The sequence below is a fragment of the Lepidochelys kempii genome, chromosome 14, assembly GCF_965140265.1.
Source record: "Lepidochelys kempii isolate rLepKem1 chromosome 14, rLepKem1.hap2, whole genome shotgun sequence".
Classification (NCBI taxonomy): Eukaryota; Metazoa; Chordata; order Testudines; family Cheloniidae; genus Lepidochelys; species Lepidochelys kempii.
This window is the reverse complement of record NC_133269.1, coordinates 27,994,451-28,019,748: the sequence shown is the minus strand read 5'-3', so window position 1 is coordinate 28,019,748 and position 25,298 is coordinate 27,994,451.

Sequence of the window (25,298 nt, the reverse complement as noted above, 5' to 3'; positions counted from 1 at the left end):
CACCCAGCACTTCTCAAATCCGAGATGTTCTAATCCACATCCATCTCCTCGCCCTCCCATTCTCCCATCTCCTCCACCTCCATCTCCTCCATGTCGCTGCTGTCAGGGTCGTGTTGGGGCTCCGTCGGAGCCCTGGCTTTTGGGCTATCTGCTGCTCCATAGAAATCCCTGGCAGCATCTCCCATTGGCAGCTGCAATGTGATATTCACAGCAAAGTACGAAGCATGGTTGAAATCTACAAGCACAGAGCCCTGCGGCTGGGTTAGAGGCCAAGTGCACAGAGGTTTGTGCTGCTCATGCAGGTGGAGGGATGAAGGCAAAAACATCAAACTAGGAACCGAATTGGACAACCATTTCACTGTAGACAAAGATCTCATGCCCCTCATCCCGACCAGCAGCTCCCTGCTAGCCCAGTTTTGTCAATATTCCTTTGCCACCCCAGAGCCCCCTGCGGTTCTGGCCTTAGGTCACCCCAGACCGCTCTCTTGATTCTCTTCACTCCTTCTGTGGCAGATACAGGATACACAGCGGGGCGGTGTGCGGGTTTCCTTGGCACTCACTTCGAGTGAGCTCCATAACTCAAGGCTTCACCGTTCATTAGTAACACGCCAATTGCAACCCCACACCAGCCAAACCCATTCGCAGCTCCAGCAGGGCTTCCTTTCTGTTCCTTACCCGCCTTACACACACTCCGCCGAACCCAGAATACACTGGCGAGGAACATCTCTTCCTGACCCCTGCATGTGACCAGCTGAAGCAAGAGACTTGGGACCATAAGACATATACCAGACAAGACCCTCAGGGTTGCCCAGTCCACCCCCATCCCACAAGCAACCCTCTCATACAGTCACACTCAAATGTGTCCAATGCTCTCTTACAACTAATAAAGTTTGCCCCTATTGGGAGGCTGTTCCAGAACCTCCCTCCTCAAATGGTTAGAAACTTTCTAATCTCCCAGCCTGAACTTGTTCTTGGCCAGTTGATTCGCCTTTGTTCTTGGGCCTACATTGTCCTTTAGCTAGAACAGCTCTCCACCCTCCCTGGTGTTTACCCCGATGTATTTATGGAGAGCCATCAGATCCCCTCTCAGCCTTTGTTTTGCTAGACTAAACCAGCCCAGCTCTCCCAGCCTTCTCTCGTGAGACAGGCCCTCCATTCCCTGATCATCCTGAGAACTCTTCTCTGTACCTGTTTCACTCTGAATTCATCTTTCTCGAATGATCAGAATCATACACAGGATTCTAGAGGAGGGCTCTCCAGGGCCATGTACTTTCGTACTTCTCTGTCTCGACTGGAAGTGCCTCAGCTGATGTATCCTAGCATCACATTTGCCTTTTTCATGGCCACATCACATGGGTGGCTCAGTCACCGTATAATCAACCAACACATCAAGGTCTCGCCCCTCCTCTGTCGCCTCCAACTGATGAGCCCCAGCATCAAGAAGAAATTCTTCTTATTAGACCCTAAGTGGAGGATTTTGCACCTGGTACCTTTAAATGTCATCCTTCTTCTGGTACTCCAGTCTTCAAGGTCATCCAGATCTTCCTGTATAATATTCTACCCCCTCTGGACAGACCATGTTTCCCAGCTTTTTAATCATCAGTAAGTTTTGTTATCACTCTCCTACTTTTTGGGTTAACACCATTAATAAAGAGATTAATGAAGATGGATCCCAAAACAGATCCTTGAAGAACTCCATTAGGAACCTCCCTCTGATCCCATCGTTGAGTTTCCAGACTTCTCCCCTTTAATTGGTTCCTTACCCGCCTTACAATTCTTGTACTGATCCCCGTCTTCTCTAATTTAGCTAAGAATTTCCCACGTGATACCGTATCAAATGCTTTACTGAAGTCCAAGTATATTAGATCTGCTGCATTTCCCTTCTCTAAACAACCAGTTCTCAGCTCAAAGAAAGAGCTCAGGTTAGTCTGGCCCCATCTACCTTTGGTTACATCCCCTTTTCCATTTACCTCTGTTGGAGACCCCAGGGCATGGCCACTAGTTAAGTTGAGGAGATGGAAGGCCATAAGGGTCGAAGAGGTCTCCCTGCTAAAGGCCTAAGGGCTTCTTCTCAACCCCCCTTAATAGAATTCAGGCCTGGCTGGTTTGAGTAAGCTCTTTTGCTCTTAAAACAATGTTGCAGATGCAGACAATGCCCCATAGTGTAAGGTTTGCTGACGCCAAGTTAAAGATAATAGGAGAGAGAGCTACAAGGCCAGACAGGATGTGCTGGTTCTTTAAGTTGCTAGGAATGCTTGTTAGAGGTTGCAGGAAATAAACATTGTCCTAACCCATATAAGAAAGGCAGAGTATTTGTGCAAAGTTTTGATTGGCTGATGTGTAGTGCAGTAGCATTGAGGAATATAAATGTGTGTAATGACCTGCTCTGATGTGCAGGATTTGAGATTCTATTCTCCCTGTACCTTGTTTGCAGCTGCAAATAAACTTTTCTGCTTCCCCACCCCGTTGTGATTATTGAGTGACGCACACCGGGTAACGAACCCCCCCCCGCTGTTGTTCGCCTCTGGCACTGGGTGCCGGCAACAGCTTTTGGAGTCCCAACGTGGGGTGACGAGGATGCAATTTAGCCTTGCCCAGATCCCTTCTGGAAGTCGAGGATTGCAGCGACAACCGACGCCCAGCACACACCGGTGAGTTCATTGGGGGCCTCAGAGGAGAAGGAGTTTGATCAACCCCGGAGGGAACGATGGTGCAAGACACTCACATAGTGGAGAAGCAGCTGTGGGAGACGGTGAGGAACCTGTTCCTTGGATATAGGGGAGGAGCAGCTGCGGGCGATGTTGGGGAACCGGTCCCATGGATAAGGTAGGAACCTTTTGAAATCCGGATTATATGCTCTGTTGGAACCTGGGGATGCCCACAGTTACCCTGTAGGTATCGGACAGGAACAGAGCACGGGAGGTACGGTACGATGCACGCCCCTAGAGTGTATTTTAGTAAATTGGAAGATATTTGGATCAGATCCAATGACTACGGGTAAATTAAAGCGATTTTGTACAGTTGACTGTCCTCAGTACCAATTAGAGGACCAAGAACAGTGGCCTCCCAGAGGATCACTAAATCATAATACAATCCTCCAGTTTCTCCTGTTCTGTCAGCGAACGGGGAAGTAGAATAAGCATTCGTATGCTTACTTGTTTATAACCTTATAGTCTCATACTGATATTTTACAATGCTGTAATTTAACCCCGATTGGCCCTGTAGCAATTAATGTCAGTCCCCGGATCCCCACCCCAAATGTAATGGCAGATCCGGTGTCTCCTTCGGCCCCTACACCCACACAGAGCGAGGCTCTAAGTAAGATTCTTAGTGAAGCTCATAGTGGGGTTCAGGCTCCATCTGCTGGATTATACTCGTTACTTACCAAGACTAAAATCGCCCCTAATGCAATAGAAAGGACAAGCTCTTACCATGCAGGTCTATACTCATGCATCTTTTAATCCTATGGACCTGGCCGCTTTCAAAGCACAGGCTGGAGAATTTTCTATCAACCCAAGCAAGTTGGTATCGGTCTTTGAGGGATGTCTTAGCAGCTACAAGCCAGGCTGGGATGATTGTAATGTCCTTCAGCAAACATTATTGACTGAGGTTAAACAAGAACAGGTCATAGCTAAAGCAAGGAAAAAAGCGAAAAGGCGATATGACCAAGACCGTAACAATGTCCCGATCCCAGATAATCAAGTTCCTATAAAAAATCCTAGGTGGGACCCAAATGACAATCAGGCTATGACCCACCACACCTTCTATAAGGAGCTGCTACTGTATAGACTCCGTCATGCAGCTGTCAGACAGAATAATTAAACTAAACCATAGAAGGTAGTGCAGGATCCAAAGGAAAGCCCTGGAGCTTTTTTGCAGCACATTCGAAACACGATCCAACAGTATACCAATGCAGATCCTAATAATCCACAAACTGAGGCAATTATTAAAGGAGTATTTACAAGCAGGGCAGCCCCCGACATTAAGAGAAAGCTACAGAAAAAGGAGGATTTGATAAGTATGACCATGGCACAGATTTTAGAAGCAGCAAATCAAGTGCATAGTTTAAAAGAAGAAAAAAAAAAAAAGCCAGTAAAATTAATGGTAGCGGCAGTGCAGGCAGGCACGAAGAAAAGTAAACAAAAAAAAGGGGGCCGTGGCCACGGACGTCCAGGCCCGCGAAAAAGACGACTGGGGCGCAATCAGTGTGCCCTGTGTCGGCAAGAGGGACACTAAAAAAATAATTGCCCAAACAAAAAGAAAAGGGGAAGTACCTCTATGATGGCGATAAAAAAACAAAAATAAGGGTGTCAGGGGAAACAGATCATCCTACCCCCGGAACCCCGAGTAAAAATGCGGGTGGGAAATGAAGAAATAGATTTTTTAGTCTCCTGAATTTTGTGGGACTCCAAGGATATCGGGTAGCACGAAGTAAGGCTCAGATTGCTCTCCCGCAGGTACAGTACCTCGGGTTCTACATACAGCAGGGGGAACGCCAGCTTTCAAATAAAAAAATAAAAGCCATATGCCAAGTTCCTATCCCGAGTAATCACAAGCGGCTCAGAGCATTTCTGGGGATGGCAGGCTTCTGTAGAATATAAATCCCAGAGTTTGAACTATAGGCTAGACCCCTGTACGACTGTGTAAAAGGAGCAGACCATGACCCCTTTCATTGGACCCCAGAGGCTGACAGGGCATTTAAAATCCTAAAAAACAAGCTAATGGAAGCCCCGGCTCTAGGTCTGCCAGATCTCTCCAAGCCATTTCAGTTGTATGTACATGAACGAAAGGAGGTGGCCCTGGAAGTACTCACACAGCTGCTAGGAGCATGAAAACGTCCGGTGGCATATTTTTCGAAATAACTGGACCAAGTAGCCAAGGGCTGGCCAGCGTGCCTGCGGGCAGTGGCAGCCACCGCCCTGACCCTGGCAGAAGCAGAGAAACTGACACTAGGGGGAACAATACAGGTTTTTACACCACACATGGTACGCGCTTTACTGGATGTTAAGGGCGGCCTCTGGCTCACACAAGCGCGTATGGCAAGATACCAAGCAAAGCTCTTAGAGAACCCTGAGGTCACGCTGCAGCCTTGTCCATCCCTTAACCCTGCCACCCTCTTACCAAAAACTGAGAAACAGAAACATGACTGTTTAAAAATCATAGATGCCCAATATTCTAGCCGCCCGGACTTGAAGGATGTGCCCCTCCCAAATGCAGATTATGAGTGGTACACTGATAGTAGCAGCATGGTAATAAATGAGCAAAAAACGGCGGGTTATGCTATTGTAACCCTCAGTGACACCGTGGAAGCTGAAAGTTTGCCCGCTGGGACCTCTGCCCAGTTGGCTGAGCTAGTGGCCCTGACCCGTGCACTCGAACTGTCCAAAAAAAAACCAGGTCAATATTTTCACTGATTCCAAATATGCTTTTGGGGTGCTGCATGCTCCTGCTGGCCTGTGGAAGCAGAGGGGAATGCTGACAGCCCAAGGCTCCCCAGTCAAGTATGGGCCCCAAATCCTCCGGCTTCTAGAGGCAGTGCAACTCCCTTTGGAAGTGGCAGTGGGACACTATAAGGCCCATCAGAGGGAGGATCAAGATGTGACCAGGGGTAATGCCAGGGCAGATAAAGAGGCAAAGCATGCTGCCACCCTGCTGTTCCCTCAGACTAAAAACACCTATATGCATGCCCTTATCCCATCAGTGGGGAAGCTCCCGACCCCTCAGTATTCTGGGGAGGAGAAACAGCTAGCTGACAAACTTGGTCTCCAGGAAAAGGAGGGATGGCTTCATTCCCCAGAAGGGAAAGTCCTCTTACCAAAGGGCCTAATTCTGCCAGTATTACAAAAATTACATCAAACCACTCATGCTGGCAGGGAGGCACTTATCCAAGTAATAAAAAAGTACTTCATAACCTCCAGACTCGGAGCCCTAGCTGCCCAAGTACAAACAAAATGCCTAGTCTGTCAAAAGAATAACCCCCAATCAGGACACCCAGTACCACCAGCGGCCCTGGAACCCACTCCAGGCCCCGGACGGGTGTGGCAAATAGACTTTGCTAAGTTTCCCCGGACCCAAAAGTTCAAGTATCTCCTTGTCATAGTAAATGGATTCAGCAGATGGTCAGAAACCTTTCCATGTCTCAATTGCACTGCCAGGACAGTGGCTCTCAAGTTTGTTAAAAAGATTATTCCTCCCTTTGGACTTCCCCAGTGAATAAAATCTGACAATAAAACACACTTCACGTCAAAAATCGTCCAAAGCATCTCAGACACCGTACAGATTCCCTGAAAACTCCATACACCCTGGAGACCTCAAGCCAGTGGGGTAGTGAAGTGGATCAATCAGACCCTTAAGCAACATCTCTCGAAAGTATGCCAGGAGGCCTCCCTACTGTGGCCTGATGCCCTGCCCCTAGTTCTGCTCCGCAGCCGTGCTCTCCCAAAGGGTAAATTAAAGCTCAGTCCCTTTAAAATTATGTTTAAAAAAACACGGCCTATAAATAGTACACCGCTTATGTCAAAAAAAAAAGTAAAAATTAAAAAACAAGTTTCTCTCTCAGTATATGTGTTCCCTGTCTGCTGTTCTTTGTCTCTTCACAGGTATGCTAAGGATTCCCAGCCTCTACCCTTGGACTCACCCATCCACTCCCTGCAGCCTGGTGATTCAGTGCTTGTACGTACCTGGAAAGATGAGCCCCTCCAGAAAAAGTGGAAGGGTCCTGCTGGTCTCCCACACGGCAGCAAATGCCGAGGGACACAAGAATTAGATTCATTATACCCAGCTGAAAGACGTGTCAACCCCCCCCCCCTCCCGCCCCCCGGCTGAAAGGTAGACCGTGCATTCAGCCCCCTCCAGTGAAGATCTTAGACTAAAATTACTATTTAAACAGCAGCCCACCAAAAAAGCAAAAAAATAAATAAATAAGTATATTTTATTCCCCCTCTTAGCCATGTGCCTAACCGGTACTGCTGTTTCAAGCATTGTACCCGTAGATACCTGGCTGGCACTGGCCCAGAGTGCAGTGAACGCAACGTCGTTCTCAGAGAACCTTATTCTCAGAGACTAAGGCAGCAGCTCTGGCCTTTTCTTTCGTTAGTATCCCTGGGCTTGTGGTGCATAATTACCACGCAGTAGAGCACCTTGCCTGCACAGTGGCAAAGGCCATTAATTTAACCTCAGCCGTCCTGGCCCAACTCTCACATGAGTTAGGGGAAGTACGTCAGGGTATGCTACAGAACAGGCTGGCTGTAGACTATTTACTTCTACGCCATGGTCACCTATGCCAGGAGTTTGCAAGCATGTGTTGCTTTAATATAACAGATGCAGAGCCGTCCGTAAAAGCTGATTTCCAACGCCTAAAGCAGCTAGCAAAGAGCATTCATCAGCAAACCAGAGAAAATTAGCTAAGCTCTCTATTTTCTAGTTGAAGCCTTTCCCCGTAGCTAAATAAGTTATTTAGCCTATTATTTAAGTTTTTTTTCCTGTATGAATCATGTTATATTTACTATGTTATATATAGTCCTGGTAAAAATGCTTATTTTGCATAGTTTTAAAAATCTTAATTTTATGCATAGCCCGCTAGTAAGTAAATAAAAATAAAAAAACTCAAGCAATAAAAATAAATAGTCTCAAAAAAAAAAGATCCCGGCCTGGGAGAGCCCTAGCAGAGGGGTTCATTCCCCGATACTTACTCATGACCGTTGCAGCAAGGGGTCCTTGTGGGGTGGGAGGAGGTGCCACCCCGCTCTGGCTGGCTGGCTTTGGAGAGATACAAGGGTGAAGAGCGCGGTGAGGAGTTGGTGCCCTGGGAAAGAGGTGGAACAAGAGTAGGGGCTAAGGGCCGAACAGGGGTGGAGCATCTACGGGGAAAAATAAGTCAGTGCCCGTGGAGGGGAAGGCCGGGGGCTCTGTTCCACGAGGGCTGAGCATGTCAGAGCAAAACTCCTGAGCAGCGTCATTGTGGCCTCCCCCTGAGTGTCCCTGATTCCCCAGGGTATACTGCATTTCCCCGGCTCCTTCCCTTGCTAGGTGTAATTTCAGAAAATCACTCTCCTGTCCCTAACTCCCACAGCCGCTGTGTATGAGCCACTGCCAGGCCTCTCTAGATGGGCTAACATCTGGATCCTGCCCAAGCTGGTTCTATCCCACGTGGCCAATTGCAAGTGACCAAAAAAAAAAAATCACAAGTCAGAGCCCCCCTGAAAAACGATTGTTTTTAAAGTCTCGTTGGTTTTAAGCCAACAAGTTTGGGTTCTGTTCTCCAGCTCCTGGTGTTGGAGCCTTTTGGGGTGGGGTCACCTTTTCAAGCTTTTCTCCCCATCCAGGAGAGCAAGATCATGAAAAACTTCTGCCAAGAATGGCCAACCCCGCCAAAACCTTCTACCAGCACCGGAAAACAGTTAGTCCCAAATTGGGGAAGAAACAAAACAAAAAACCCCACATCATCCAAACCATTTTTGGTTTTTGAATTTTCCAACAAAAAATTGATTTTTTCCTGTTAAAATGACACTTTCCACAAAAAATGGTCTTTAATCGAACACCCAATTTTCCCTAGCACAAAATGTTGATGGAAACATTTCAGTGTATTAGTTAAAGTTGCTGTGAAATCCCCACCTCCCCATACCTCCCTACCAGCACCAGCCCCAGCACCTATGGGGCGTGCAGCTGTGCAGCCTGCCTGGCTGTAGGGCCCCTTCCCTGCCTCCCAAACAGCAGCTGGAGCCAGGCAGCCATCGGGGATCCCCACAGGGACTGGCTTCACCTGCTGCTGCTCAGCTCAGCCCCACAGGGTCAGCATCAGCCTCTCCCCATCCCTTTCCTGGGCAGAGAAGCGGCAGTACCTGGAGCTCCGCTGCCCTGAAGATGCCCCACGGGCTGCGGTGCCTTGGCGCAGGGAGAAGCTGCTGGATGCGGCTGGGCTGGGGGTGAGCGCTGGGCTCGGGAACCTCTGGGACAGCCGGGCGGTCGGTTTGCGGGGCTGGTCCTGCTCCTGTGAACACAGCGCGCTTCTCTCCAAGGGGAGCTTGAACAGGGCCTCCAGCCCCAGCAGGAGCAAGCGTCTGCAACAGCCCCGGGGACCCAGCACAGAGACACCCCCGACCCCAGTGAGCTCCCCTGGGGCAGCAGCAGCCTGGCCTGAGGGGAGAGAGGGAGAGAGACACAGCAGGGGAGAGTAATGGGATAGTTCTGGTTTTGCACCGTGCAGCGAGGGAGAGCTCAGCTGAGCACCCAGGGCAGGCAGGGTGTTAGGGCAAGGGGCTGACAAAGGAGGAACTAGAGAATGCCTGAATCCTGTACAATCCTCTAATAAAGCTCAAAACTTGACCGCCTCAGGAAGCAAAGCATGGCTCGGAAAACTCTCCTCCCATTGCAAAGCCATTCCGGAGTTGTTAAATGAATCTCTAACCGGCTCTGTTGATCGTCTGGTGGAACTGCCCATGCCCCGTTTACACCACCAGCTTACTGCGCTTTCGTAGAGTCAGGTGACGGGGGGCTGGCCTTAGCTTTTGGTGAAGTTGCCGCCGATCTCGCCCGTTCCTTTTGCGCCTCTGCCATGCCGTGGGTCGGGGTGTTTCTGGGGCTCTTCCTTCCAGCCCGCCCCTCTGGGTTTTTGGATGGCACTTCAGGGAAGAGATTCCATCTCCCGTCTGGACCGTTCAGTGGGGCTGGAGTCCGAAGCAGAAAAGGGGAGGGGGAGGTGTGTTGTCTGGGGGTTAGAGAAGGTAGAGCTGGGGCGGGCGGGGGGGGGCATGGCGGGGGGGCAGCTGCAGGGCCCATGTGTTCCCAACACCTCCGCATGCCCCTTTCTTCAGGCCCTGTCCCGCCCAGGGGCGCTGGAACCATTTGTACAGTGAGGGGGCAGAGAGCCACTGAGCCAAACTGTAAACCCTGGATAAGATGGAAACCGCTTCAAGCCGGGGGTGGGGGGGCGGCCCCGCTAGGTCCAGCACTGGTGGTCCTGCCCATGTTGATTTTACAGAAAATATTTGGGGCTTTTTTGTCCAGTTTTTTTATTTTTATTTATTGATTTGCAAATCCCCAGCTGCTGGCTGAGCAGGCGAGACTGAGAGGCGCAGAGAATAGGGACGGAGGGAAGAGCGCGTGGAAAGAACACACAGAGGAGGGGGGAGGGATTATTTTGTAAACTTTCTTTGAATGCAGTTTAGCAGCTGGAGGCAGAGAGGATTGGCCAGCGCCTTGCATCCAGCCAGCCCCACTTGATCACAAGCAGAGAATCCCCTGGCAAGCCCCAGGTTAGGGAACTGGGGCTGCAGGGTGGGGCAGGGTTGAAGCATGTGTCTTCTCGAGCAGGGGGAGTCGACCTTGGGTTTTAAGGTCTTGGGGCTGGGGGGAGCATGTCCTCACTGCAGAGTTAACTGGAGTTATGGACCCTGGGGGTTATAATCTGCTTGCAGAGATGTGCTGTGTAAATGCATGAGATGAAATCAGATCTGGTGCCGGCGTGAGAGGTGTACATGGCGTGATGGGGGGTGTGTGTGTGAGTATGAGAAGCAGCCCTTGTTAATTGCACGCTGCCCACTCATGGCAGGGAAACCCCAGCACTCACCTCTAGATCTTTCTGTGATCTACCTACAGGAAGGAGCAGGTGGATGTGACACCCCTTCATTCCCTGTCTCAGGATCTTCCCAGGCCTTCCTCACCTCTGACTCCGCTCTCCCGGTTGATTGTTAGGGCTGAGCTCTGGCTCTTTGTCCGGACAAGCCCCAGCAGAAAATGCACAAGCCCCATGCCTGTAGAACGAATTGTAAGAAGCTTGGGGTCACATTCTTTTAGATCAAAACCCCCTTTGTTCTGCCACAGCAAATATCTCAAACTTTTTGGTAGCAAGTTGTTCGTTTAAAATCTTTTTGTTTAAGAAGAGTCCTACCTCTCTTCGAGCCAGCATTGTTGATGTTCCTGGAGATGTTTTGCTCAGTCATGGAATGTCGGGGGTTTAAAAAACGCCATGGTTTGCTACGAAAAAGCTCTAAAAGTCTTGAGCAGGTTTTGCAAAATAATGCCCAGAGTTCGGCTCCTAAATCCAGGTGTAAATGGGCAGCGCCCTGCAAATCTGCAGAGATCCGCTTCGTAGCCGTGGATCGTGTGCAGAAACAAATGTTGTACTCGCACAGGGCTCTATAAACGTGGCCTGATGCACAAGAGTGTGAGACCCTCTCGCTCTCACTGCAGCTGCTGAAGGCCTGGCACTTCAGTGTCCTTACAGGACCAAGAATGGACGGAAGGACATGAGAATAATTGCATTGCACACTTCCCGTTGTGCTGCCCTGCAGCAGAATTGCATGAAGTGCAATGGGTGGGGAGTGAAGGGTTGTCAAGGGGAGAGGTACCTTCAGGAACAAGACCACCTGAAGGGGGAACCGGCACCTATAACTGAGCTCCTCCTGGTTAGCAGAGCTCTGTGGTTCGTTTTCCGCTGTAGTGCTAAGATTCTTTCCTAGTGTTACATGGGGAAGATCTCAGCTGAGCATTTCCTGGTTTTCTAACAGCTGAGTTTGGGGCAGTGGCACCCCGGAAGGGCCTGGGGAGCAGAACTGCCTGTTGGTCAGCAAAAACAGGGTGGATTTGATTTTAAATCAAATTGATTTAAATCACTAGTCAGGACGACTCGATTTAATCATGGATTTCTACATAAAAGTGTATTCTTGTTGGTTGTTATAACCTTAATACATGTTCTTCACAACTCAGAGATAGATGTAGGTTTCATTTTTAGAAGGTACACACTATACATTTTTAAAGGGTGATTTATTCTGAAAACTTTTCAGATGAGTTTTACAGCTATCTCAGAAAATGAATGATTGTTTGGTTATTTCATTTACCCAAGGTTATTGAAGCAGATAGTTCCCCTCCCAATGACTTCATAAATATCTCCAATTCAACAGGTTAATCGTTAATATTTGGAGGATTTTCTTGCCAGGCTGTATATCACCTCTCCATATTTATTTATTTATTTCTTTGAAAACATTTTTGCTGTTAACAACCATGTTACCTCTGGAGACACAAATCCACAGTTTGAGAACTGCAAAACTAAACATCTCTGATGGTATCTTCTAGACTGAGCACTGAATCCCATTGGGTAGATAGAAAGATTAACCTACACAATCTATACAGAAGCCTGTGGAACCCCATAAGATTGGGTCCTTCATCCATGAAGTATTGGAACTCATTTACAAAACTTTTCTTAAACATTACATGAATATATTGTCTCATACTATAGAATTAGAATTTATCATCCCTATTCCATGATGAGAGATCTTGGAGCTAGAATGTATCTTAATTAAAACTATCTTTAGATAGCTTTTTGAGGGGCAAAAACCATTTTATCAAAAAAATCCAATTTTTTTGATTTTTTTTTTAAATCATTGATTTTTATCCACCCTGTTTGCAAGTGAATAGCAAAGGTGGTCCCAGCAGGGAGCCAGAGCGTCCAAATTCTTCGCTGGTGGGAGAGCCTGTCTGTGAGCATCTGTAAAGCATCTCACTTCAACAGTGACTGGTTGAACGATTTATTGTAAGGGACGCCCTTTCTCAGACCCTTTCCCTTTATTGTCTCCCAACCCCTCACGTCAGTCCCTGACCCAGGATTGCCAAGCCAAACTCAAACACAACTTGTTTGAAATCTCACAGCTCGCCAAGATTACCTAATTGTCCAGGTGGCTGAGCCCGTTTTCCACAGGGTCAGTCTGAGTTCAAGTCAATGCCGCAGGGCATTTCAGGCTGCTGTCCTGTCTGGTCCAGCCCAGGGGACAATATCTGATGCTTCAAGGAAAAGCAAGAACCCGCTGTAACATACATGGCTAGTTTTACCATGCTGTAAATGCAGGTGGGGAATTAATTACTGACCTCGGTGGCGTTCAGACTATGTCCTGAAGCATGGGATTGGGCCAGAGGGACAGCTAGCGCTGGACACAGTGTGTAGGGTCTCGGAGTGGGAAGTTCCTTGGAGAATTCCACTGGGTGGGAGACTCAGCTGTGAAGGGAGGGGGCGGGCAGGAGCATCTCATAAACCCAAGATTGGAATAACTGAAGTATAGTTCCTTTTACATGGAGCCTCAGCTCTCTGGAAACTCTGCAAACACTTTAACCACATGTTCAACTCCATCTGTAGGAGTAGCCTTGGATCGCAGTGGGAGGGCTCAGGTGCGTAAGTGTTTGCAGGGTGGGCGCTCAGGGCAGTCCCTGACACCAGGGCAAAGCGGATGTGACGTGCCACTGTCTGGATTTGGGAGCCTGCCTGCACACCAAATTCACTAGGTGGTGGGTGCATGACTGCAAGGTGCTGGGCTGGGGAAAATCAGCCCCGAGTGGTTATTTTGAGTAGAAAACCAGAGCCACTTCTGGGGTCTTTCAGCTTCTAATGCCCTTTCTCTTCTGCAGCTGGATGTAAGCCTATGATAAAATCCTTCTCAATGCCAAGTCAGTGCCATAAATCACTGGACTGGGTGCAGGAATCAGTAGGCGACGTTCTCTGGCCTGGGTTATGCCAGGGCTCAGACTAAATTATTCTTCCCAAAACTTTTAAAAGCTGAGCCCCCTCCTCAAGGCAAAGAAACCAATCGTGCCCCTCACCCATCAGCAATGTGTTAGTGACCCCAGCCCCCATTTTCCTGTATACATCTTCAAACCCCACCCTTCCCACCATGGCTAGCCCTTCCCCATGCTTCAGGAGACGCTGGAGGAGATGATCCTAACCGTCCCCTCTAACCTTAAGAACCTGAGGGACCCCATCTTGGAGCATCTTAAAAATCCCAGTTCCCAGAGTCTGGAACAGGGGCTGCTTTGCCGGGCTCACCTTTCTCCCTCCGTCAGGTTGGCCGATGGGGATAATGAGCCTGGAGATCTCATTCCCGCTGCTCTGAGTGCTGCCCATGTGCACTCGACCCAACTCAGCTCTTACTGTACCCCAGGAACGTCTTCATCTTCTGGGATCCTCATGGCAGCAGTGGGATGATTTAACGGAGTCCCTTAGTCATGGGGCCTTTCTCTCTCTTTTGTTTCAGAGCCAGCGTCCTGGAATCGTCTCATGGTGCGTGGAGTGGTGGGGGTGGTGGGGGTGCTGGTCTCACTATACCTATGTGGGTTTTGGAAAGGTAGAGGGAAAGTGTTTGCCTATTCGCAACTTGTCCTCAGGAAGCTGCTGACTCATCCCTCCCAGTAGCCTGGAAGTCCGCAGGATTCCCAGGAATCTGAGCTCCCCGCAGTGTGTGACAGGGACGGGGACCAGGCCCAGGGAACCAGAAACAGGAATCGAGACCCAGCCCTGGAGAATGGGGAAGGAGACCTGTTTGCGATTTCGTATCCAGTCTGCTGAATTGTTCACGTCCAGACCCTCCCCCTAGTTCTTAAAAAGTAGAAGCATTTCATTTAGACACTTTCCAAACAAACCATTTTGATTTTTCAGTTTGAAACTATTTTTTATTTAAAAATGTCCTTCACTTTTATTTTAAAAATTCAAAAAGTTATAACCCTTGAAATGTTCCTGGGTCTTTTTCTTTTTTTTAAAGCTTTTTGGTTCATCAAAAATTTGGAAAAATGTTAGTTTTGTTCAACCTGAAACCGTTTTTTTTCCATCTCTTTTTTGGAATTGCCAGTGACCAAAAAATTCTGTTGCCCAGCTCGAGGGGCGGGTGAGGATTTTGGCGGTTATATGGTGGGTCTCTAAGTCCCCTTGTTGCTCAAAGTTTTCTTACTGCAACAAATTAATTTGGGATGAGGGCAGGATGGGCAAAAGCTTCCTAAAAGTGGTGGTGGGGGGCTGCTGGCACAAAAACTGTGGCCCACCCCCTGTGCCACCCTTTCTCCTCGAGGTCCTGCCCCCTCAAACTGCCCTTTTCCTTGAGGCCCTCCCTCACACCGCCTTTCTCCCTGAGCTCCCACTTCATGCCGCCCCTTGCCCCCAAAACACTGCCCTCCCCACTCCCTTCTCTCCCCCATCATCCAGTCGCTCACACTTATGGCCAGTAAAAAGTGGTAGGCCCTGGTCTCCCCTGTTCTGGCACCCCTGGATGAGAGTGGGAGAGGATGAAGAACTCCTTTCAAATATAACTCCCCCCCACCCTCAGAAAAGCACAATTTGCCAGCAACAGCAAAACATGCACCTAACCAACACGGGCCAGTCGAGCTGTGTTGTGTGTGACATTCCCGTCTTGGGGCGGTTTATGTCCTGGAGAATGTGAACCCTGCAGGCCTGGGTGTTTCTCTGTGTAATGTGACCTCAGTGCTCCTGATGAGAGCCATTGTTTGTAAATGTTTCAGTAGCAGACATATTTATCATTCATGTACAGACAGACATTTATTCACAATTAGAACTGGTCAAAAATAGGGAGGGTGGAGAGGGTCATGAAAATTGAAGAAGAAACCACTCCCCCCCCATATTCTTCCAAACTTATTTGGAAATGTTTTTAATGATCAAATTTTTGTTTCATTTTGGTGGGAAAAACTCCACATTCTCTCTCAAGTGGGCAGAGAAATCCAAAATGTTTTTTTTAAAGAGGTAACTTTTTTCAAATGATCAATGTAATCCAAAGTGGCATTTTTAGTTCAAAGATTGCATTGTCAGTGTAAAACCTTTTTGAACCAGCTCTGTTACTGTATAAAAAGATGAGTTTATTTTTCATGATGCATTGTTTGGGCCAGGTTCCAAGTGGCATTTCAGTTTTTGCACAGCTCTTCTCTTCTTGCATCTGCACCTCTCATAACCTGTGGCCTTAATCTTGGGCCTGGAAACACTTACGTTCATGTTTAACTTTAATTACTGCTGTGAATAATTCCATTTCAATGGGACAACTCTGAGGTCGGGTTTACGCTACAGCCCTATATCGGTGTAAGTATGTCGTTTATTTAATTTTCTTTCTTTTATATGTGAAAGTTCTTGAGAGGTTAAAGCAGGTAAAATACATGAACAGGTTCGGACAGTCCGAGTTTGTCAGTGCAAAGTGACAGCAGAGATGTGGTATCTGCTAGTTTTCCATAAGTCTCTCAGGGTTACCCAGGATAACTTTGGGGATCTCAGTCTTGCATCGGGAATGTTCCCTGAAAGTGTCCAAACAGTTTAGAGCTACAGAACCATTTCCTGGATCCATTCTTATAGCTGTCTTCCCCGGAAAGCAGTCTGGCAAGAGTTCCTGTCAGCTCATTGCTAAGTTATCTGTCAAAACAGTAGAGTTTTCACGTGCCTAAGTAGCCCCTGGAATCAGGGTGAAATTATCCTCCCTGCCACCACCAAAATTGGAAATCGTGCCCCGGAGTGCACGGTACCCTACCGTGCTTCCCCCATAGGAACTGCATGAACAGGCAACTCTGCAAGTTCTCTGCATGCCTCTGCAAGTGACCCCCATGCCTCTCCATTGCCTTGGCCACATGGATCCTGTCCCCATGCCGGCGGTGAATCCAGAAAAAGAGGGAAAAGCTCACCACTGCGACCACCTGAGGGCGGTGTTGGGTTGAGATCAGCTGGTCAAAGCAGGCAATAGGGACAGAAACTGAGACTTGAAGCTCCTCGAGCGACCTCTGAACTTTCTAGACCTGCCCTTCAATCAGACACAGCGATTGTAAAGTTGAATGTGATAGTAACTAGACCCATTTTAAACCCTTCACCACACAAGACAAAGCCCGTAGGATTCATCATGAACTATTTATTTCTCCTCCCCTGGCTCCATGCAGCCACCAGCCACCTTGAAGCTTTCTCTCGTCTCTCCCAGGCTGGGCTCACTTGATTGCAGGAGATCAGCGGAGGGTCCAGCTTTGCTCTTTCGCTTCCATTCTTCACGTCTTTGGGTGGCTGCATTGGCAACTGAGCAGCCTAATGGAAACACTGAGTCCTCTGTCTCGGCAGGCAGGCCCAGCCGCCAAAGCCAAAGCCTCCCTGAGAACAGGGGGAGGTTCGCCTGAACTCTCAGGAGTGGAGGCTGGGCCCATAGGGTAGGGATACCATATTTGAACTTTCAAAAAAGAGGACACTCCGGGGTGGGGGGGGGGAGAATGGTAGCCCTGCCACCTATCTACTCCCTCCCACTTCCTGCCCCCTGACTGCCCCCCACACAACCGCCAACCCATCCAACCCCCCTGCTCCTTGTCCCCTGATCGCCCCCTCCCAGGACCCTGCCCTCTATCTAAGCCTTCCTACTCCCTGTCTCCAACTGCCCCCTCCTTAGACCCCTCCACCCTAACTGCCCCCCTAGAACTCCAGCCCCTACCTTTCCACTGTCTGCCCTGCCCCCTATCCACACCCCCACCCCCTGACAGACCCCCGGCTCTCCCACACCCATCCAACCACTCCCTGTCCCCTGACTGCCCCCGCAGAACCCCCAACCCATCTAATCCCCCCTGCTCCCTGCCCCTGACTCCCCCCCGAACCTCTGCCCCGTCCAACCCCTCCCGCTCCCTGTCCCTTGACTCCCCCGACACCCTTTTCATATGCCCACCCCCTGACAGGCTCCCCCCAGAACCCCTCATCCATCCAACCCCTCCTGCTCCCTGTCTCCTGACTGTCCCTTGGGACCCCATGCCCCTTCTCCAGCCCCCCCGGCCCCCGTACCCTGCTGCTCAGAGCAGTGTGTCTGGGGTGCGGAGCCAGACACAGTGCCGTGCTCCCCCACAGAGCGCGCAGCTCCCCCTCCGCCCCCAGAGTGCTGCATTGGGAGGGAAATCCCGGCCCTTTGGAGAGTTTTACCAATTCCTCCCTGAGGGCAATTTAAAACACAAAAAGCCGGACATGTCCGGGAAACTCCGGACGCATGGTAACCCGACCACAGGGACTTCAGGATCTGCAGCTGCTGCCACCTGTATGGTGAATCCTCGGACTCGTCACCAAACAGCTCTTCCCCATTCTGCAACCTGGCCCCATGGTCTGACCGTGCAGGAGAACAGAAACCCTTTGGGACAGCAGGAGAGTCTCCTCAATGCCGCACTCTTCGCATGGCTTCCCGCGGTCATCGTGAAACACGACTACCCTGCCCCCAGGAGTCTCTCAAGGAGCTGCCGGCACAGTCACTGGGCACCCACTCGTAATGGTCTCGGGCAGTGGCATTGCAGAGAGAGCTGAGCAGACCATCCCTCTGTGACTTCCTGAATTGCTGCCAGGACGGATTCTCCTCTGCGCTAGGGAGAGTCCCCGAGGACAAGCAGCTGTGGTGGGGGGAGTCAGTCTACTGAATTGTTCACGTCCAGACCCTCCCCCCAGTTCTTAAAAAGTCGAAGCATTTCATTTAGACACTTTCCAAACAAACCATTTTGATTTTTCAGTTTGAAACTATTTTTTATTTAAAAATGTCCTTCACTTTTATTTTAAAAATTCAAAAAGTTATAACCCTTGAAATGTTCCTGGGTCTTTTTTTTTTTTTAAAGCTTTTTGGTTCATCAAAAATTTGGAAAAATGTTAGTTTTGTTCAACCAGAAACTGGTTTTTTTCCATCTCTTTTTTGGAATTGCCAGTGACCAAAAAATTCTGTTTGCCCAGCTCGAGGGGCGGGTGAGGATTTTGGTGGTTATATTGTGGGTCTCTAAGTCCCCTTGTTGCTCAAAGTTTTCTTACTGCAACAAATTAATTTGGGATGAGGGCAGGATGGGCAAAAGCTTCCTAAAAGTGGGGGGGCTGCTGGCACAAAAACTGTGGCCCACCCCCTGTGCCACCCCTTCTCCTCGAGGTCCTGCCCCCTCAAACTGCCCTTTTCCCTGAGCCCCCCCCCTCCCACCGCCTTTCTCCCTGAGCTCCCACTTCATGCCGCCCCTTGCCCCCAAAACACTGCCCTCACCACTCCCTTCTCTCCCCCATCATCCAGTCACTCACACTTATGGCCAGTAAAAAGTGGTGGGCCCTGGTCTCCCCTGTTCTGGCACCCCTGGATGAGAGTGGGAGAGGATGAAGAACTCCTTTCAAATATAACTCCCCCCCACCCTCAGAAAAGCACAATTTGCCAGCAACAGCAAAACATGCACCTTACCAACACGGGCCAGTCGAGCTGTGTTGTGTGTGACATTCCCGTCTTGGGGCGGTTTATGTCTTGGAGAATGTGAACCCTGCAGGCCTGGGTGTTTCTCTGCGTAATGTGACCTCAGTGCTCCTGATGAGAGCCATTGTTTGTAAATGTTTCAGTAGCAGACATATTTATCATTCATGTACAGACAGACATTTATTCACAATTAGAACTGGTCAAAAATAGGGTGGGTGGAGAGGGTCATGAAAATTGAAGAAACCACTCCCCCCCCCATATTCTTCCAACTTATTTGGAAATGTTTTTAATGATCAAATTTTTGTTTCATTTTGGTGGGAAAAACTCCACGTTCTCTCTCAAGTGGGCAGAGAAATCCAAAATGTTTTTTTTAAAGAGGTAACTTTTTTCAAATGATCAATGTAATCCAAAGTGGCATTTTTAGTTCAAAGGTTGCATTGTCAGTGTAAAACCCTTTTGAACCAGCTCTGTTACTGTATAACAAGATGAGTTTATTTTTCATGATGCATTGTTTGGGCCAGGTTCCAAGTGGCATTTCAGTTTTTGCACAGCTCTTCTCTTCTTGCATCTGCACCTCTCATAAGCCGTGGCCTTAATCTTGGGCCTGGAAACACTTACGTGCACGTTTAACTTTAATTACTGCTGTGAATAATTCCATTTCAATGGGACAACTCTGAGATCGGCTTTACACTACGGCCCTATATCGGTGTACCTATGTCATTTATTTAATTTTCTTCCTTTTATATGTGAAAGTTCTTGAGAGGTTAAAGCAGGTAAAATACATGAACAGGTTCGGAGAGTCCGAGTTTGTCTGTGCAAAGTGACAGCAGAGATGTGGGATCTGCTCGTTGTCTATAAGTCTCTCAGGGTTACCCAGGATAACTTTGGGGATCTCTGTCTTGCATCGGGAATGTTCCCTGAAAGTGTCCAAACAGCTCAGAGCTACAGAACCATTCCCTGGATCCATTCTTCTAGCTGTCTTCCCCAGAAAGCAGTCTGGCAAGTGTTCCTGTCAGCTCATTGCTAAGTTATCTGTCAAAACACTAGAGTTTTCAGGTGCCTAAGTAGCCCCTGGAATCATGGTGAAATTATCCTCCCCGCCACCACCAAAATTGGAAATGGTGCCCTGGAGTGCACGGTACCCTACCGTGCTTCCCCCATAGGAACTGCATGAACAGGCAACTCTGCAAGTTCTCTGCATGCCTCTGCAAGTGACCCCCATGCCTCTCCATTTCCTTGGCCACATGGATCCTGTCCCCATGCCGGCGGTGAATCCAGAAAAAGAGGGAAAAGCTCACCACTGCGACCACCTGAGGGCGGTGTTGGGTTGAGATCAGCTGGTCAAAGCAGGCAATAGGGACAGAATCTGAGACTTGAAGCTCCTCGAGCGACCTCTGAACTTTCTAGACCTGCCCTTCAATCAGACACAGCGATTGTAAAGTTGAATGTGATAGTAACTAGACCCATTTTAAACCCTTCACCACACAAGACAAAGCCCGTAGGATTCATCATGAACTATTTATTTCTCCTCCCCTGGCTCCATGCAGCCACCAGCCACCTTGAAGCTTTCTCTTGTCTCTCCCAGGCTGGGCTCACTTGATTGCAGGAGATCAGCGGAGGGTCCAGCTTTGCTCTTTCGCTTCCATTCTTCACGTCTTTGGGTGGCTGCATTGGCAACTGAGCAGCCTAATGGAAACACTGAGTCCTCTGTCTCGGCAGGCAGGCCCAGCCGCCAAAGCCAAAGCCTCCCTGAGAACAGGGGGAGGTTCGCCTGAACTCTCAGGAGTGGAGGCTGGGCCCATAGGGTAGGGATACCATATTTGAACTTTCAAAAAAGAGGACACTCCGGGGGGGGGGGGGGGGGGGGAGAATGGTAGCCCTGCCACCTATCTACTCCCTCCCACTTCCTGCCCCCTGACTGCCCCCCACACAACCGCCAACCCATCCAACCCCCCTGCTCCTTGTCCCCTGATCGCCCCCTCCCAGGACCCTGCCCTCTATCTAAGCCTTCCTACTCCCTGTCTCCAACTGCCCCCTCCTTAGACCCCTCCACCCTAACTGCCCCCCTAGAACTCCAGCCCCTACCTTTCCACTGTCTGCCCTGCCCCCTATCCACACCCCCACCCCCTGACAGACCCCCGGCTCTCCCACACCCATCCAACCACTCCCTGTCCCCTGACTGCCCCCGCAGAACCCCCAACCCATCTAATCCCCCCTGCTCCCTGCCCCTGACTCCCCCCCGAACCTCTGCCCCGTCCAACCCCTCCCGCTCCCTGTCCCTTGACTCCCCCGACACCCTTTTCATATGCCCACCCCCTGACAGGCTCCCCCCAGAACCCCTCATCCATCCAACCCCTCCTGCTCCCTGTCTCCTGACTGTCCCTTGGGACCCCATGCCCCTTCTCCAGCCCCCCCGGCCCCCGTACCCTGCTGCTCAGAGCAGTGTGTCTGGGGTGCGGAGCCAGACACAGTGCCGTGCTCCCCCACAGAGCGCGCAGCTCCCCCTCCGCCCCCAGAGTGCTGCATTGGGAGGGAAATCCCGGCCCTTTGGAGAGTTTTACCAATTCCTCCCTGAGGGCAATTTAAAACACAAAAAGCCGGACATGTCCGGGAAACTCCGGACGCATGGTAACCCGACCACAGGGACTTCAGGATCTGCAGCTGCTGCCACCTGTATGGTGAATCCTCGGACTCGTCACCAAACAGCTCTTCCCCATTCTGCAACCTGGCCCCATGGTCTGACCGTGCAGGAGAACAGAAACCCTTTGGGACAGCAGGAGAGTCTCCTCAATGCCGCACTCTTCGCATGGCTTCCCGCGGTCATCGTGAAACACGACTACCCTGCCCCCAGGAGTCTCTCAAGGAGCTGCCGGCACAGTCACTGGGCACCCACTCGTAATGGTCTCGGGCAGTGGCATTGCAGAGAGAGCTGAGCAGACCATCCTTCTGTGACTTCCTGAATTGCTGCCAGGACGGATTCTCCTCTGCGCTAGGGAGAGTCCCCGAGGACAAGCAGCTGTGGTGGGGGAGGGGGCAAGACAAACACTCCCCATGAGCCCTTGACTAGCAGGTAAGCAGGACTCTGGGAGCCAAGGCATCGGTGTGTCTTGCTGGGAGAGCAGAGCTGGAGAGCAGAAAAGGGCATTGGAGGAATTGTAGAAAAGTCATTGTCATGGCCGGGTCATGGGCAGCCAGACCTAGTGGTCAGAGGCAGAGTCCACACTCACAAGACAGGAGTCGAGAGTCAGCTGGGTCAGGACACTGGAAGAGCAGAAGCAAAAGACCAAATTGTGTTCAGAACCTCAAGTCAGGTGAGTCACCCTGAGTCCAGATACCAGGAAATCAAGCCTGGGGAGTGGGAGCAGGAACAGCCAACACACGGTCCAGAGCCGGGGAGGTTCTCGGCTGTTCAGACAGCTTCTTGTTCCTGCTGCTGGTTTAAGGAGGTCCCGGGGGCCGATTAGCTGCTCTGGGACTCTGCCAATAGGAGCTTCAAACTGGGTCTGGACTTCGTCAGTCCTAGGTAAGCAGTTTTTCGTAGGCTTCCAGGTGGCGTGCTGGAGGGTGGCTGCTCCCAGGAACCCTGCAGACCCGGGTTAATGACCCAGGGGTCAGGACAGTGAGTGATCTCTCCCTGCTCAAACCTCCTGCACGAAACAGTCTCCAGGGTCCCGGGCGCATCCTCTGAGAAGAAAAAAACACAGTCATGAGGACAAATAGGCTATGGAACAGGAGCCCCCTCTTTGTTGCAACAGCCCCAAGTGCCCAGAAGAGTGGACGGTTCTTACCTCCAGGAGATGCCTGGGATCTTCCATCTAAGCCTCAATGGGACCCCTGTTGCTTGGTCTGACAGGAGGAGATCATCTGTCCCCACTGCTCCCTGCGCTGGGCTGGCTGCAGCACACATCTGTGTAAGAGGCTGGGCCAGAGAGATGTTACAATCAGGGTCCAGGCACCCCAGAAGGATAACAGAGGGTCTGAAACCAGAAGACGAAGCAATCAAATCAGCGGATTCGACAGAGAAGTTTTCTACCCTACAGGGACATCAAAGAAGGTCTGTTAGGAAAGCTGAGATGTTAGTCTGGAAACTGCTAAGGCAAAGAGTGTGACTTGTTAAGATTCAGTTTTAGTCACTACAAAGTGTGTTGTGTTTTGTTTCTCTCTTTGAAATTTGTCTCTTTCTCTTGCTTAGTATCACTTAAATCTCTTCTTTGTTACTATACTTCCCAAACCACCTCAGTGTTGTGTGTTCGAGTGAAGTGTGATTCTCCAGCCTACCCAACAGGCTGAGCTGTGCCCTGTCTCTCTGAAGGTAGCGAATAATTTCTGAGCGGTGCTGGGCCCAGAGTCCAAGGGCAGTTCACCAGACATCTTGTGGGAAGCACAAGAAACCAAAGGAGCAGGAGAGATTCCGGCCCCACTGACCCATGGGAAATTCCCACAGAAGAGCCTACCCAGGGCTCTAAACACGGCCACTTTGGGTGTGTACCAGAGTTCACTCACTGCTAGATGCTGGCCAGGCCTTGTGTCATTGCTTTCTCGCTGGGCTAGCAACCCCGCTCATACTCACTCTTGCAGTTTGTTGGCTGGGAACTCAGCCCTCCAACCAGGTGACTGTCCTTTACTCCACTCCTTCCTGGGTCGTGCTCTTTGCAAACAAAGTCCCAAAATGTCTTGAACAGAAACAAGGCCTTCCACCCTCGTGGGGAGTTCTTCCTCAGCCTGATTTCGGTTCGGCCTGCCCTTCTTGGGTTTCTATGGTCTTCTATGTCCCCTTCCTTAGGGACAGTGAGAGAAGCCAGTCCTACCCTGGACTCCAGGGTTTGGCCCAAGGCCATCTCCTGAACAGCTCGCTCTGCTTCTGGACTTTTGCTGCTGTTTTCCCTTGTTTCCCCTCAGGTGGGGCTCACTTGGTCATCAATTTGGCCTAGCCCCAGGCTAGGCAGCCATAGGCCAAGCCACCCTGTTAGATACCCTCCTCCTTTAAATCCGGTCCAGCCCGGCTGACAGGTTTGCTGAGGGGATGGTGAAACCCCATTGCTGATCAGAAGGAGGTCAGAGTCTGTTCCCTACGAGCTGAAGGTCCGTTTGTCCTGCTGCGGCAAGTGGAGCTGGAGAGCGGAGATGTTAGGTGAAAGAGACTGCATGATGGAGTTGGAGACTGAGGGACGGGAGCCTCCTCCCAGAAACGCTCCCAGGAGAACAGGTTTGAGGAGGAGTTCTCTGGGGAGCCTCCTGCTTGGAAAAAAAAAGGGTGGCACACTGATGAAGATGTCTCTGTCCCAGGGATGGGGGAAGCTCCCACCCAGGCTATGCAGCAGGGATCCCATTTCTCCCCCAAGAAACCCATTTTGCCCAAAGAAGTCAATGGCTCTTACCTCCAAGAGGGAGTGGGCTCTTCCCTCTAGGCCTCTTTGAGAACTACTACTGCTTGCACCCATCTGGGAGGCTGTCACACACCCCAGGACCTAGAAGACACGGGGGGAGGAGGCTCCTCTTCATGTCAGACTCTGAGAGCCCAGAGAAGGGCCAAAGGAAGAATAAAGGGCAGGAGATGAAGCTAGCCCGGAGCCTCTGTCCCATCCTCACCTCCTCAAAGGTGGAGCTTCCTGAGCTTCAGTTGGGCAGACAGTCTGTAGCCCTGACGCAAAGGTCCTTCTGCGCCATATGGGGCAGGAAGATCTCTGCCTGGGAGCATGGGAAATGGGATGGGGGTGAGATCAAGGAAAGAGGGGAGGGATATGGGTGTGAGGGAAAGAGCTCCTGCCCCAGATGAAGGTATCTGGGGGGCCGTGGGAAGGACACAGCTCCACAGAGATGGGAGAGAGTTCCTGTGAGTGCCAGGGGCCTCCATTTCTGCTTCCACTAGTCCCCCATTTATAGTGAGACACAGCAGTACCTGCAGCAGGGAGCGGGACTTGCTGAACAGGGAGGGGAACCTTGAAGAGCATCAGATGAGCCACAGCCCTTGCAGCGCCTCGGGCATCTGGTGCAAGTGCCGAATCATGTGAAGCTGGCCCATGACCTTGGCTGTGACATCCTCATGCTGCAGGGGAACGAGAACATGTCAGAGACTGAGACACTCCCCAGGAATCAGGGAGGATGAAGGGCACCTGGAACCAGCACCATCATTTCCACGCAGCAGCTGCTCATGTCTGAGTGGTAGATTCACCCTCCTGACCCCCAGGATGGAGGCTTGCTGTCCTCTCTAGTGACCTTCAGTGCCAAACCCCCTCCTTGTAGGGTGAGCTCCTGCCACTTCCCCATCAGTGCCCCTGACAGCTGTTCCACCTCCAACCCACCTGGGGACACCGCTCAAGTTCGGAGGAC